Source organism: Rutidosis leptorrhynchoides, chromosome 9 (assembly GCF_046630445.1).
Source record: "Rutidosis leptorrhynchoides isolate AG116_Rl617_1_P2 chromosome 9, CSIRO_AGI_Rlap_v1, whole genome shotgun sequence".
In the NCBI taxonomy this organism is placed as follows: domain Eukaryota; kingdom Viridiplantae; phylum Streptophyta; class Magnoliopsida; order Asterales; family Asteraceae; genus Rutidosis; species Rutidosis leptorrhynchoides.
Window position 1 is genome coordinate 283,105,036 of NC_092341.1, and position 14,500 is coordinate 283,119,535.

The following is a 14,500-nucleotide window of genomic DNA, read 5'->3' on the forward strand; positions in this document are numbered from 1 at the left end:
CACTTGGACACAATAGGCACAACTCTGTAAATCGTCGTTCGTACGTGGTGATGTCGAAACCTTGCGTTCGTAATTCTCTAAGCTCTACCTTGAGCTTATTGACCTCGTTTTTGGGACGATACTGCTCAGTCATCAGGTGTTTGAATGATGACCATGGTAATGCGTAAGTAGCATCTTGTCTCACTTGCTCGAGGTAGGTATTCCACCATGTTAACGCAGTACCTGTGAAGGTATGTGTAGCGTACTTTACTTTGTCTTCTTCAGTACATTTACTTATGGCAAACACCGATTCAACCTTTTCGGTCCACCGTTTCAATCCGATTGGACCCTCGGTTCCATCGAATTCCAAAGGTTTGCAGGCAGTGAATTCTTTGTAGGAACATCCTACACGAGTTCTTGTGAAATTTGTTCCACTGCTAGAACCAGAGGTATTGTTGTTATTTTGCATTGCGGCTTGCACCGCAGCTATATTCGCAGCAAGCAAAACACAGAAGTCTTCCTCGCTCATGTTCAAGTTCTGACGAGTAGTCGGTGCCATTTCCTTCAAAAATAGCCAAAAGAATTAAGTTAATCATATAGAATATTAAGAGTAGTCAATAGTATTTCGTAGCATAATATGAACTTATTTATAAAAGCTTTTTCTTCATATTAGCGTTTTATAGTTTTAATTTGGGTAGTACCTACCCGTTAAGTTTATACTTAGTAGCTAATATACAATTCAACTACTACAATTCTATATTAAAAACTGATTACAATAATATTTCACATTCAAACTTATATACAATATTTTGCAAACTTACAATACCGCTATTTTACATATAGCATGAAATATAGCACATAAAAAGTTTGATACAAAGTAGTTGCGAAGACAATTCTAGTTAATACGCAAGTCGTTCAACAAAGACACGTAATTCATACGTCCATAAACAAGTCATGCATTCTGGTTTTACTAAGACTACTTCCCATCCTTGGTCTTGTGGAACATAACCGTTGTGGCCGTTGACAAGACAGCATGTTGTAATATCGTCGAAGGGATGAGGGTTTCGTAATGTCCAACAGCCCCGTAATAATCTAAAAACCTTGTTTCTCACCCCAACTACTGAATCCGTCACTTGTGGGAAGGTTTTACTTAAAAGTTGAAATCCGATGTTCTTTTTCTCACTTTGGTGAGATGCGAACATCACTAACCTGTAAGCATAACATGCTTCTTTATGTTTCATGTTAGCAGCTCTTTCTAAAGTTCGAAGTCCTATGTTGGGATATGTTGAGTCAAAATAGGTTTTAACCCGTAGCGTAAAATTGCATTTGGGTTTCCCGCATTTAACGCTTTAAAGAAAACAAGGCGTAACTTACGGTGTCCCCAATGTGATATACCCCATCTTTCAAATGAAATCCTTTTATAAACTAAGGCATGCCTGGAACGTTCATCAAATATTCTACAAACTAATTTTGTCGTAAATAACTGTGCCGACGAATTCTGACCGACTTTAGACAAGATTTCATCAATCATGTCCCCGGGTAGGTCTTCTAAAATTTTTGGTTGTCTATCCTTAAAATCCATTTTGTTTTTATACTATAAAAATAGACAAGGGTTATATTTGTAAAAGATAATTATCAAATAATACAAGCAATTTTCACATACAACATAATAGTACAAGCACACTTATATTACATATTTTACACCTCATGATTACAACTCTTTATCCCGACTCACTTGTTTCTTCCTCTTCGGACTTGTTTTGTTTTGCTAACTTTCTAGGGATATATAGTGCTCCCCTAATACGAGCCGTTCTTTTCACAAATGGTCTAGAAAAACCTGGTGGCTTAGAGGTTCCTGGGTTATTGTTACAACTTAAGAAATACGGGTGTTGACGATACATATATAGTTCATCGGGGTTGAAATCAAGTTTCTCTATTTTAATACCCTTTCCCTTATTATTTTCTTTTGCTTTTTCAAATTGGGTCGAGGTAATTTCTATAACATCATCAGAATCCTCATGGGGATCCGATTCATCGGAAAATTGGTAATCTTCCCAATATTTTGCTTCCTCGGCGGAAACACCATTGACCATTATTAATTTTGGTCCATTAGTTGAGGGTTTTCTTATATTTGTCTATTTTTTAGTGGTTCCTAAAATTTCCTCCTCCGGAACCTCTTCTTCCGGTTCCTCTTCTTCCGGTTCCTCCTCTTCCGGTTCCTCTTCTTCCGGTTCCTCTTCGGGAATTTGTGAATCTTCCCAAAATATATTCGACTCTTCATTATTATTAGGTGAGTCGATGGGATTTGTACTAGAGGTAGACATCTATCACACATTATCAAACACGCTAAGAGATTAATATATCACATAATATTTACATGTTAAATGTATATAGTTTTCAACAAAAAGTGTTAAGCAATCATTTTTAAAGAAAAATATACGGTCGAAGTCCAGACCCACTAATGCATCCTACGTACTCGATAAGGCACACTAATGTAAATTTCTGGTTCTCTAAGACCAACACTCGGATGCCAACTGAAATGTCCCGTTCATATCGATTTATAAACGTTCCATATTAATTGATTTCGTTGCGAGGTTTTGACCTCTATATGAGACGTTTTTCAAAGACTGCATTTGATTTTAAAACAAACCATAATCTTTATTTTATCGATAAAGGTTTAAAAATATTATGACGAGTATCAAATAATGATAATCTAAAATATAGCGTTTTCACACGATTATTACATAATGGTTTACAATAATATTACACATCAATTTAAGTCTTCGAATACAGTTTTTAAATAATATTATACAAGCATGCTGACTCCAACTCTTGTCCATAAATTAGCATGCAACAGTGGAAGCTCTTAATAATCACCTGAGAATAAACATGCTTTAAACGTCAACAAAAATGTTGGTGAGTTATAGGTTTAACCTATATATTTATCAAATCGTAATAATAGACCACAAGATTTCATATTTTCATTTCTCATAAACAACATGCAATCTGTATAAAAATCATTCATATGATGAACACCTGGTAACCGACCTTAACATGATGCATATAGAATATCTCCATCATTCCGGGACTCTCATCGAACATGATAAATCGAAGTACTAAAGCATCCGTAACTCGGATGAGGCTTGTTGGGCCAAATAGATCTATCTTTAGGATTCGCGTCAATTGGTGGCAATTATAATAAACACCAATTCTTAGGCTACCATGCTAAAAAGGGGCATATTCAGTTCGATAATTCAACATAGAATGTAATTTTGATCACTTGTGTCTATTTTGTAAAATATTTATAAAACTGCATGTATTCTCATCCCAAAAATAATAGATTTTAAAAGTGGGACTATAACTTACTTTCACATATTTTTCCTTTGTTGGAAATAAGACTTGGCCACTGGTCGATTCACGAACCTATAACAAATATGTACATATATATCAAAGTATGATTTAAATATATTCACAATATTTTTTATTACGTTTTTATGATTTAAGTTTGTTAAGTTAGCAGTCCTCGTTAGTAACCTACAACTAGTTGTCCACAGTTAGATGTGCTGAAATAAATCAATATATATTATCTCGAATCAATCCACGACCCAGTGTATACAAGTCTCAGGCTAGATCACAACTCAAAGTATATATATTATTTTGGAAACAACCTCAACCCTGTATAGCTAACTCAAACATTACTGCATATAGAGTGTCTATGGTTGTTCCGAAATATATATATAGATGGGTCGATATGATATGTCAAAACATTGCATATGTGTCTATGGTATCCTAAGATTACATAATATGTATAATACAATATAAATTAGTTAGGATATGTTTAGTCTAGATTTGTTACAAAATTTTCGTAGCTAAAACTAGCAAATTTATCCAATTTTGTTTTACCCGTCATTTATTAGTTTCAAATCCGTTTTGAGTGATTCAAGTTGCTATGGTTTCATAATAAACTGAAATTTATGAAACTAAACAGAAAAAGTATAAGTTTATAGTTGGAAATACAGGTTACATGTCATTTTTTAAAGAGGTAGTCATTTTCGTCGAAAGAACGACATCTTGATGACCATTTTGAAAAACATACTTCCACTTTGTGTTTAACCATCATTTTTGGATATAGTATCATGTTCATATGTAATATCATTTTTCCAGAAAACAAACTTTCAATTCAAATATTAAGATAGTTTTTATTTTTCTAACCCAAAACAGCCCCCGGTTTCACTACGACGGCGTATGTCCGGTTTTACGGTGTTCTTCGTGTTTTCACGTTTTAAATCATAAAGTTAGCATATCATATAGATATAGAACATGTTTTTAGTTGATTTTAAAAGTCAAGTTAGAAGGATTAACTTTGTTTACGAACTAGTTTAGAATTAACTAAACTATGTTCTAGTGATTAGAAGTTTAAATCTTCGAATAAGATAGCTTTATATGTATGTGTTAGGGCCCCGAAGTTGTATAGTGTTAATGTGAAAATAAGCTTAAATGAAGGTTTCTTAGAAGAGTGCTATATAAGGAACCTAAGTAGTGCTAATTAGATAGTCATTGCATTGTAACCGAGTTCTAGAAGCTGTGGAATGTAATTGTACCGATTCTCTCTAATACCGAGTCTCATGCTTACATACCGAATCTCTCTTTATCTTATCATTTCTCTCAATCTCAACATGATCTGACCTATCATTTGGTATCAGAGCTTCCAGGAAGTGATTCTACATCACTATATCGATCCAGAGATTGTAGATTACAGAATCTGATTACTCTCGGTATTTTGAATCACATTCGGTATCATCGAATTTGATAATCTAACGTTCAGATTCTTGTGATAAGTTCAACAAAGGTGCATTAGGTATTTTAGAAAGAGTTTCGATCATCATTACAGCTTTTTAACTTCAATTATGGAGAATCAAGTTGATTTTTAGAGTTTGTGGCTAAAACTCTCGGTATTGCTTAATTCAAGCTTGATTCTGGATTTTTGTGAAGATTTAAGGATTCAGTTGTGTTCGTGAGGTGTTAAATCACATTTCTGACGGTTCAATTTCTTCAATTCATTAAGTTTTGAAGATTTGATCAACACTCGGTATCGTAACTGTCATACCGAGTCTACTTCATTACTTAAATTCATCTTAAGTGTTGCAGATTGTGGTGTGATTGTGATTCTATCACATTTGGTTTGATTATACGCAGCTAATTGGTGTGGTTTGAGAAAGGATTCTGTCATATTTATAAGTTTTAAACTTAGACTCGGTATTGTCAACTGCTACAGTTGACATTCGGTATCCTATACTTTCGGTATCTTCGATATTTTGTGTGATACTAACGTGTTTCCTTGTGCAAAAAGGTTACAGAATCTAATTCAAAAGGATTGAATTGAGTTTGAACTTCAAATTCATACAGAATCTGACTACCGAATCAAATACAGAATCTGAGTTTCTATATCACTTAATCCATTATTTTAAGTGGTTACAGGCTACAATTCTTGTGATTACCGAATCTATACTGAATCTGGGTGTGTCTCTTGTATTTCTGATCAGTTTCTTTTACAGAATCTGATATACAGAATCTTTACCGAATCTGCTACTTTACCGAATCTGCTACAGTACCGAATCTGTTACAGAATCTGACATTCTGATCAGATTGTTGTGATTTTTCATCTTACATTTGTGTAATACAGAATCTTTACCGAATCTACCTCATTTTCAAGATGTCTACTCAAGATACTTTGATCATTGGATCAGATTCCCGTCCTCCAGTGTTGTTTGATGGCAAATACACTCAGTGGCTTCACCGTATCACTTAGTACATAGACTATAAGGGTGAGAAAGCAAAACACATTTGGGATTCTCTGAGAGATGGTCCAGTTGTTGATTATCATCCGGATACTGGTATGCCAATTCCAGTCTATGAACTTTCTGGTGATAAGCGTGAGAGAGCTCAGGGGTGACATAGAGGCAAAGAATATTGTTATGCAAGCTATCCCGTATGAATTGTTTGAAAATGTTGATAGCAACACAACAGCAAAAAATATATGGGATGAGATCAAACGACAGCAAGAAGGTTATGACATGTCAGACGTTACTAAATTGAATAAGGCTCTGGGATTCTATGAAGATTTCAAGCAGGAAACTGATGAACCACTCAAGGATACCTATCGTCGTTTCAATGGTGTTCTCAATGAGTTGAAAAGGTGCAAGATCATAAAAGTAAATGCTGAAGTCAACATGAAGTTTCTCAAAAAGCTCAATGCTGATTGGCTTCCTTATGGAACCATTGTTCGATCTACTAAAGAGATTGACAAGTTGACTATTTATGAGCTTATTGGAGTTCTTATGCATTACCAACCTGAAGTGTCTAAACTTCAAGAAGGAAGGAAAGAGTCTTCTCCGAGCGATCCACTTGCCCTAATTGCCAAAAAGAAGAGCAAATCGTTGACGTCTTCCAAAAGCTTATCCAAGAAAGTGCTTGTTGAAGAATCAACTAATTCAGAAGATTTGAATCTTTCTGATGTTGATGATTCTCATCTTGAATTAGTCAAGATGGCAGCCATGTTCACAAAAGCCTTGAACAAACACAAGTTTAAAGGCAAATCAAGCAATCAATGCAAAAACTCGTCATCTTCCTCGTACTACAAGAAAGCTGATCAATCTAAACAACAACGTGCTAATGATTCCAAGAAGGAAGATTCAATTTGTTTCAATTGTGGCAAAGCTGGTCATTACTCTCGTGAGTGCAAGATGCCTAAGAAGAAGGACGCAGCTTACTACAAGAAGAAAATGTTGATGGCTAAGATTGTGGAAACTGGGGGAGAGCTAAAACCGGTTGATGATACTTGGTTTAACTGGACTGACGATTCAGATTCAGAGGTAGAACATGCAAATGTTTGCAAGGTGACAAAGCTAAGGAAGCAATGGAGAATTCTGACTCAACATCCGATGATGATGAGGTACAATCATCTGAAATCTCACCTGATTTTATAAAAATGCAAAATGACTTGATGAAGAATCTGGTCTCAATGTCAAAAGAAGTCAAAGGCTTAAAATCTAAAAACAAAGTTTTAAAAGATAAAATCAAAATGAATGAGACCAGACCTTCCTCATCCAAATTGCAAACGGATGTGCAACAATTGACTCTCCAACTCAACTCTAAGGAAACTGAGTTGGAAGATCTGAAAAAGACAATTCATCCAATTAAAGTTGAAAGAACTGATTATCGTTTAAAATCGGAACGACTTGCAGAAAAAGTTCAATTTTTAGAAAAAAGATCTTTCTGATTTGAAAAACCAACATGAACCCACACTTTCAAAACTAAACAAGAAAATCGTTCAATTGGAAAACACCATAATTGAAAAGAACACTGAAATTTCTTTATTGTCAAAAGAATCTTTTCAAATGAAAGCACAACTTGCTCGATATGAGGAAAAACTCTATCGAACAGAGCAATCCAAAGCTATCATGGATATAGAACTTTCAAAACAAACGATTTTCATGAATAGACCAAAAACGATTCATGGTGAAAAGTGGGGGTTGGGTTATGAACATCCGAAAATTTTGGAAGATGCTTCCAAAAAGATTCCAGGATTATATCATTCTGATTATTTTCAAGCTGGTTTACCATCGCATTTTGTACATGCTTCTGATGCTGATTTTGATGATATTATTGTAAATCGTAAATCTAGGAAATACCATCAAATTAGCTTAATGTATGAAAAAATCAATGCTAAGATAGGTAAATCGAATCCTGATTTCTTGAAAAATCTTGTTGAAACTGAAAAGAACATGCAACGTGAAGATTATGTGCCTAAGCGTAGACTGGTTTATATCCCAACACTCATGCTAGAGAAATACATTTTAATGCTTGAGAATGAAGTGTTTAACAAACCTAGTTCTAGCGTTACTGCAATAGATGAGGTGTTTGATGAACCAATTTTTGATGTGAAACCAATTCTACCAACTTTACCTGCATGTCCAGATGATGTTTTCCGTGCAGACCTAGCACATGAACTAACTGTCTTCTTTGAGACAGATTCTCTAGGTCAAATTTCTTTAGATGATAAAGTAGAACCTCAGGATTAACGGAACATTGAACCTTTGATAGATTTTGAAAGTCAACTTGATCCTTTGCATGATTATTACTTGCATTTGCCTGCTGTACGTAATTTGAATCGTATAGTAGCTCAACTTGAACAGGAGAATATTGACTTGCAACTTAAGTGCCAATCATTAGAACAAATGCTTACTTTGTGTGATAAATTGCCTTCACTGCCTAAGAAAGAATGTACTTATGCTTTTAAGGAGGGTGAAGTGATAGTTTCTGCTGAAGAATTATGTCTTGAGATTAAAAGCTTAAAACAAAAGATAATTCAAATGAAACAGGCTAACACACTTAAGCAACAGGCTAACACACTTAAGCAAACGTCTAATGTTGCAACCAATGTGCTTGAATGTACTGATGGGATTACTAAGAAGGGGAAGGGAACAACAACATCTAAGGATGTAAAACCCATTACTATTATTAAAAATCCTCTACGTTCTCAATTTGGCAATCATGGTTCGAAAGTTGTTTCTACAACTCAGTATATTGTTAAAAAGGTTCATTCTCCAAATGGTTATGTGTTAACTGAAAAGATTCCTATGATTCCTATGACAAAAACTTCAAAAGAGAGTCTTTTAAAGAAATCAGTTAAGTCCACAACACACACAAGTTCTAAACCTGATTTAAGTGAGTATGATGCAAAAGAACGTACAATCAAATTGGAAATTCTGCAAAATCAGTCATCTCATGTGTCAACTGAAAAGTTTGGACGTCTAACTAACAAAGGTGTTTTTTGTGTCACAGGTCATAATCCAAACATGAATTACAAATCTGTATGGGTTCCTAAGTCCACGACTAAGAAAGTAGCATCCAAACCAAAGCAATCTGCTAGTCGGCCTAGGAAATTATCTCATGTTTTTCAATTTTCGTCTGTGAACAAAACATCTACTTGGAATAAATTGTGTGTTAAGACTTCTGATAACGATGTAAAGATTGATATTGTGTATAATGCTTCATGTAATGTGGTTTTAAATGATGCTTTATTGTCTAAACTGCATGATGCTTTACGTGATTATTTCATCATTGATCCAAAGTTTGTTGTTAATCCAAAGTTTATTGTTGGTACTAACCGAAAAGGACCCAAAAAACTTTGGGTACCTAAACTCTAGGAAATTCACATTTACAGGGTTTCGACGTCTGTGTTTGGTATATCGATTTCGGTTGTTCTCGACACATGACGGGCGATAAATCCTTGCTTGTCAACTTCATTGACAAATTCCTAGGAATGGTTACATTCGGAAATGATGAGATTGCAACAATAACGAGTTACGGAGATTTTGTGCAAAATGGCATAACAATCAAACGGGTTTCATATGTTGAGGGTTTAGGGTGCAGTTTATTTAATGTGAGCCAATTCTGTGATGGAGATCTCAAAGTTTTGTTTGAACGTCGACAATGCTCGGTGCAATCCACCAGAGGGAATGATCTTCTTGTTGGTAAACGTTGTGCTTCACTATATACTATTGACCTCAATGATGCACCATCACATGCAACCATGTGTTTGGCCACTCGTTCTACCAAAGAAAATTCATGGTTATGGCATAATCGGATGTCACACCTGAATTACAAGGGTATCAATCGACTAGTCTCTAAAGATTTAGTTGATGGTATTCCAACCTTTCAATATGATAAGCATCATGTGTGTCCATCATGTGCGATGGGTAAGTTGAAACGGACTAATCATCCGCTTAAGCAAAACCCCAATACTTCATCGTCTTTGCAATTATTGCATATGGACTTATGTGGACCCATGCATATCTCTAGCCTCGGTGGCAAGAAACATGTGCTTGTCATTGTTGATGACTATACCTGGTTTACATAGATTTTTCTTTTGCGAACTAAGTCAGAAACCCCCGCCATTATCATTGAATTCATTAAAAAGATTCAACGCTCTTTTAACAATCATGTTAAGAGCATCAGAACTGATAATGGGACGGAATTTAAGAATGACCTGCTTGATAGTTATTTGAAAGACAAAGGCATTGAACATCAGTTCTCTACTGCTCGGACCCCCCAACAAAATGGAGTAGTCGAATGACGTAATCGTACGTTGTGCGAAGCAGCACGAACGATGCTTGCCAACTCCAAATTACCTCCAAAAATGTGGGGGGAGGCCATTTCAACTGCATGCTATACCCAAAATCGTTGTATTGTAAACAAATGTTTTGATAAAACTCCATATGAGTTATTATATGGTAGACACCCGAATGTCAAATATTTCCGTGTTTTTGGTTGTATATGCTATGTGCTTAACAATTTTGACAGCCTCGGAAAGTTTGATCCTCATGGCGATCAGGCCATATTTCTTGGTTATTCCTCGAACAAAGTTGCTTATCGTGTTTATCATAAGCGGACAAAGATGATTAAAGAGAGCATTAACGTCAAGTTCGATGAATTCTAGGGAATGGCTTTTGAACAACTCAGTTCAAAACCTGATCCTAACCTGGCTATTACTTCTTCCGCGCAAAACTCAATTTTATCGAAGAAGGGTGTTCCTACGGTTACATCAGAGGAACTGGATATCTTGTTTGATAGTCTTTATACTCCTCAACGGGATTCAAATGTTCAAGCCGTACCGATTACACCATCACAGTCAACTACTGTGGAGACTCTTCAAAGTCGTTTTGATGAAGATTCAACACCAACTGATTCACCTGTTGCTTTTTTATCCTCCCTCCAACCTCCTGTTACTGATAATCTTGAACCAATTCAAGATTCATCGGTTGATACAACTCCAGCTGTTTCTCCAAAAACTCTATTGAATCCATTAGATAATGTTACATCAGATCCAGCGGATCAAGGCTCAACGTCAACAACGGTTGATGTTTCAATGGATACCACTGATGTACAACCTCTTCCACACACCCGATGGACTAAAAGTCATCCAATAGATCTTATTATTGGTGACGCATCTGCTCCAGTGTCAACTCGAAGGGCTACTCAGAATATGTGTCTATTCACAGCCTTTCTTAGTAAGATTGAACCAACAACGGTTGCTCAAGCTTTACTAGATCCATACTGGGTAGTTGCAATGCAAGACGAGATCAATCAATTTGAACGATTGAAAGTATGGTGATTAGTTCCAAGACCAACGGGTCAACGACCAATAGGGGTAAAGTGGATTTTCAAGAACAAGAAAGATTATGATGGAATTGTGGTTCGAAACAAGGCACGTCTTGTGGCCAAAGGATATCGACAACAAGAAGGCATTGATTATGATGAAACGTTTGCTCCGGTTGCTAGGATTGAGGCAATTCGTCTTTTCCTTGCATTTGCTTCTCATATGAATTTCACGGTGTTTCAAATGGATGTCAAAACTGCTTTTATGAATGGTTATCTTCAAGAGGAAGTCTATGTTGATCAACCAGAGGGCTTTGTCGATCCCATTCATCCAAACCACGTTTACTACTTGGAGAAAGCTTTATACGGTCTGAAGCAAGCACCGCGTGCATGGTACGAGACCTTAACAAAGTATTTGCTGGACAATGGCTTCTCTCGTGGAACGATTGATACAATGCTATTCATCCGTAAAAACCACGGTCACATTCTCTTGGTTCAAATTTACGTTGATGATATTATTTTTGGTTCCACGTCCCCGGCCTTATGCAAAGAATTTGGTGACCTTATGGCCAGCAAATTCGAAATGAGCATGCTTGACTAGTTAACTTTCTTCTTGGGGTTACAAGTAAAACAATTACCAAATGGGATTTTTATCAGTCAAACAAAGTATATCAATGATATGCTAAAACATTTTAAAATGACTGCTTTAAAACCAATGACAACCCCAATGAGGACTTTACTGGACGCTGATACTAATAGGGAACCCTTTGATATTACGCTTTATCGAAGCATGGTTGGTTCTTTAATGTATCTGACTGCAAGTTGACCAGACATTACACTTGCCGTAACTGTCTGTGCCCGCTTTCAGTCCAACCCTAAGAAATCTCACTCCAAAGCGGTTGTTAGGATTTTTCAATACCTTAAAGGTACACCTAACCTTAGGATCTGGTATCCTCATGGATCCGATTTCAATCTCACTGCTTATACTGATGTGGATCATGGTGGTTGCCATGTTGATAGAAAAAGCACATCTGGATCAATTCAGATGTTGGGGAATAGGCTAGTTGGTTGGTCATCCAAAAAGCAGAACTGTGTGTCTTTATCAACAGCTGACTCTGAGTACATTGCTACAGCTCACTGTTGTTCACAAGTTTTGTAGATGCAAACTCAACTCTTGGACTATGGCTTTAAGATTTCTAAGACCCCGATCTATTGTGATTCACAAAGTGCTATTGCAATAACAAGCAACCCAGTTCAGCATTCTAAAACTAAACACATAGATATTCGTTATCATTTCATTAAGGACCATGTAGAGAAAGGAGATGTAGAATTATACTTTGTGCCTACTAAAGTGCAGTTAGCTGACATGTTCACTAAACCTTTAGATGAACTTAGGCTGAAATTCTTGATCAACGAGATTGGCATGGTAGAGTATAGTGCTTGATATTCCTTAAATCTGTTGGGACTTATTTTTGGGATCTTGTGTTTAGGGGGAGTAGATACTTTCTAGGGGGAGCAACTAAGTTTCAGTGCTTTAGATAATTTTTCTTTAAGGGACTACCTTTAGATTAATGATAACTTCCTAGATACATTTGTTCAATGGTTACACAAGGGGGAGGTAACTCATTGATATCCTATTTCAAGGGGGAGTTGGTTCATTTTCTTGGGAACATAATCAAAATGTTGATTTACTTTCTTGTATATCACATTTTGAGGGGGAGAAAAAGGGAGAAAATGAGAAAATTATTCAAAAATATTGTTTTTCAAAAGTGAATTCAAAATTTTTTTGTTTTTATCTGAAATAATTCACTATGGCTTGTATACATCTCAGTATGCAACCCGTGTCAACAATTGGTATCACTGGAGATTTGTACTTTGTATAAAATTCAAAGTTCTTTTAAGTACAAATCTTATTTTGAAAAAATTCATAAAAATTGGAAAAGATAAAATCCAAAAATATTTAAATTTTACTGAATAAATGCTATTTTTAGCATTTTACCGAGTCTGACAACCAACTGTACAGATTCGGTAAGTTCAAAGTTTTCAAAAAATTGTCTCAGAATTGTTTTTCATGAAAAGATTGAAATGGATTTCAAGAGGAAAAATCAATTTGTCAAGATTTGGAGTTAAATTGTTTATGTTTTGAAAAATTGGACTGAATTCGGTATATTAGGCCCATTCTGTAAAGCCCATTCGGTATTTTACCTTCGGTATCTATAAAAGGAGAGTCAAAGTCAAACATTACTCTTACTGTTTTTAATTACCTACCGAGTCTGTTGATTATACCGAATCTGCCTAATCCTACCGAGTCCGTCATTCTGTTTCTTCAAATTCTTGGTAATTGTTCATTTTAATCAATGTTTAAGATATATTATTGTAGATCTGAGATAATTATGTTTTTATCAACCAGAAAAGTTCAAAATAACTGGATTATGATCTTTAATTTTTGAAATCTTGTTGATTATACTGAGTCTGGGTCGATTTCAATTAATCTTTGATTAAACTCAATTGATTTGGAAAATCAACATGAAATCTTGTCTAATCTGAGTTAAATTGACTGATCTATCATTTGACCGAGCCTGATTACATGTTTAATTGCTTATTTAATGGATTCTGTATCTACCGAATGTGTTCTTATCTTGATACCGAATTTGTTCATACAATTAACATGTTAATATGCTTGTAATTGAATGGTTGTTTGATCATGGTTGTGAAATTACATGATATGTGATAGAATATGCATGTTTGAGTGACTTTCTGTTAATTGTTGAAGATACCGAATCTGGTTTTCCTTCTTGATACCGAGTCTGAAATTTGGTACCTTGAAATTTTCTGATTTTTATCTTCAAACACATAACATGTTTATTCTATATTTTTCTGATATGAAAACTCAAGCTTATTTGGTTACAGAATCTAAAGTTTTCATAACTACCGAATCTGCTTAAATTGTGCTGAAATTGACTAAGTGTTGTTTTAATTTCTTGTGTTATATAATTGACTTTGCATGATGATTTTGTACTAAGATGAATATCATATGAATGTCATGGTTGTCAATTATTTGTTCATATTTGAGAATAAAAGACTTTTATATTTGAAAAACCATAAAAATCTTAAAATTTAAAAATATAAAAAGGATTTCAAAGGCAAATAAGAATAGAGATATATGCTTTTTGTTAAATATCTTGTGGTCTTCTATTTCTTATTTATACAGCTAAATGGCGAACAATCACTTTATCAACTCTGAAACCAATATTCCCTGCAAATATTGGACTGCAATTCTAGAGAGGCATACTTTATGGCTTGCTCTGAGCTACACAGTTAGTGTGCCAGAAATAGACTTGGATATTCTTAACAGATCAAT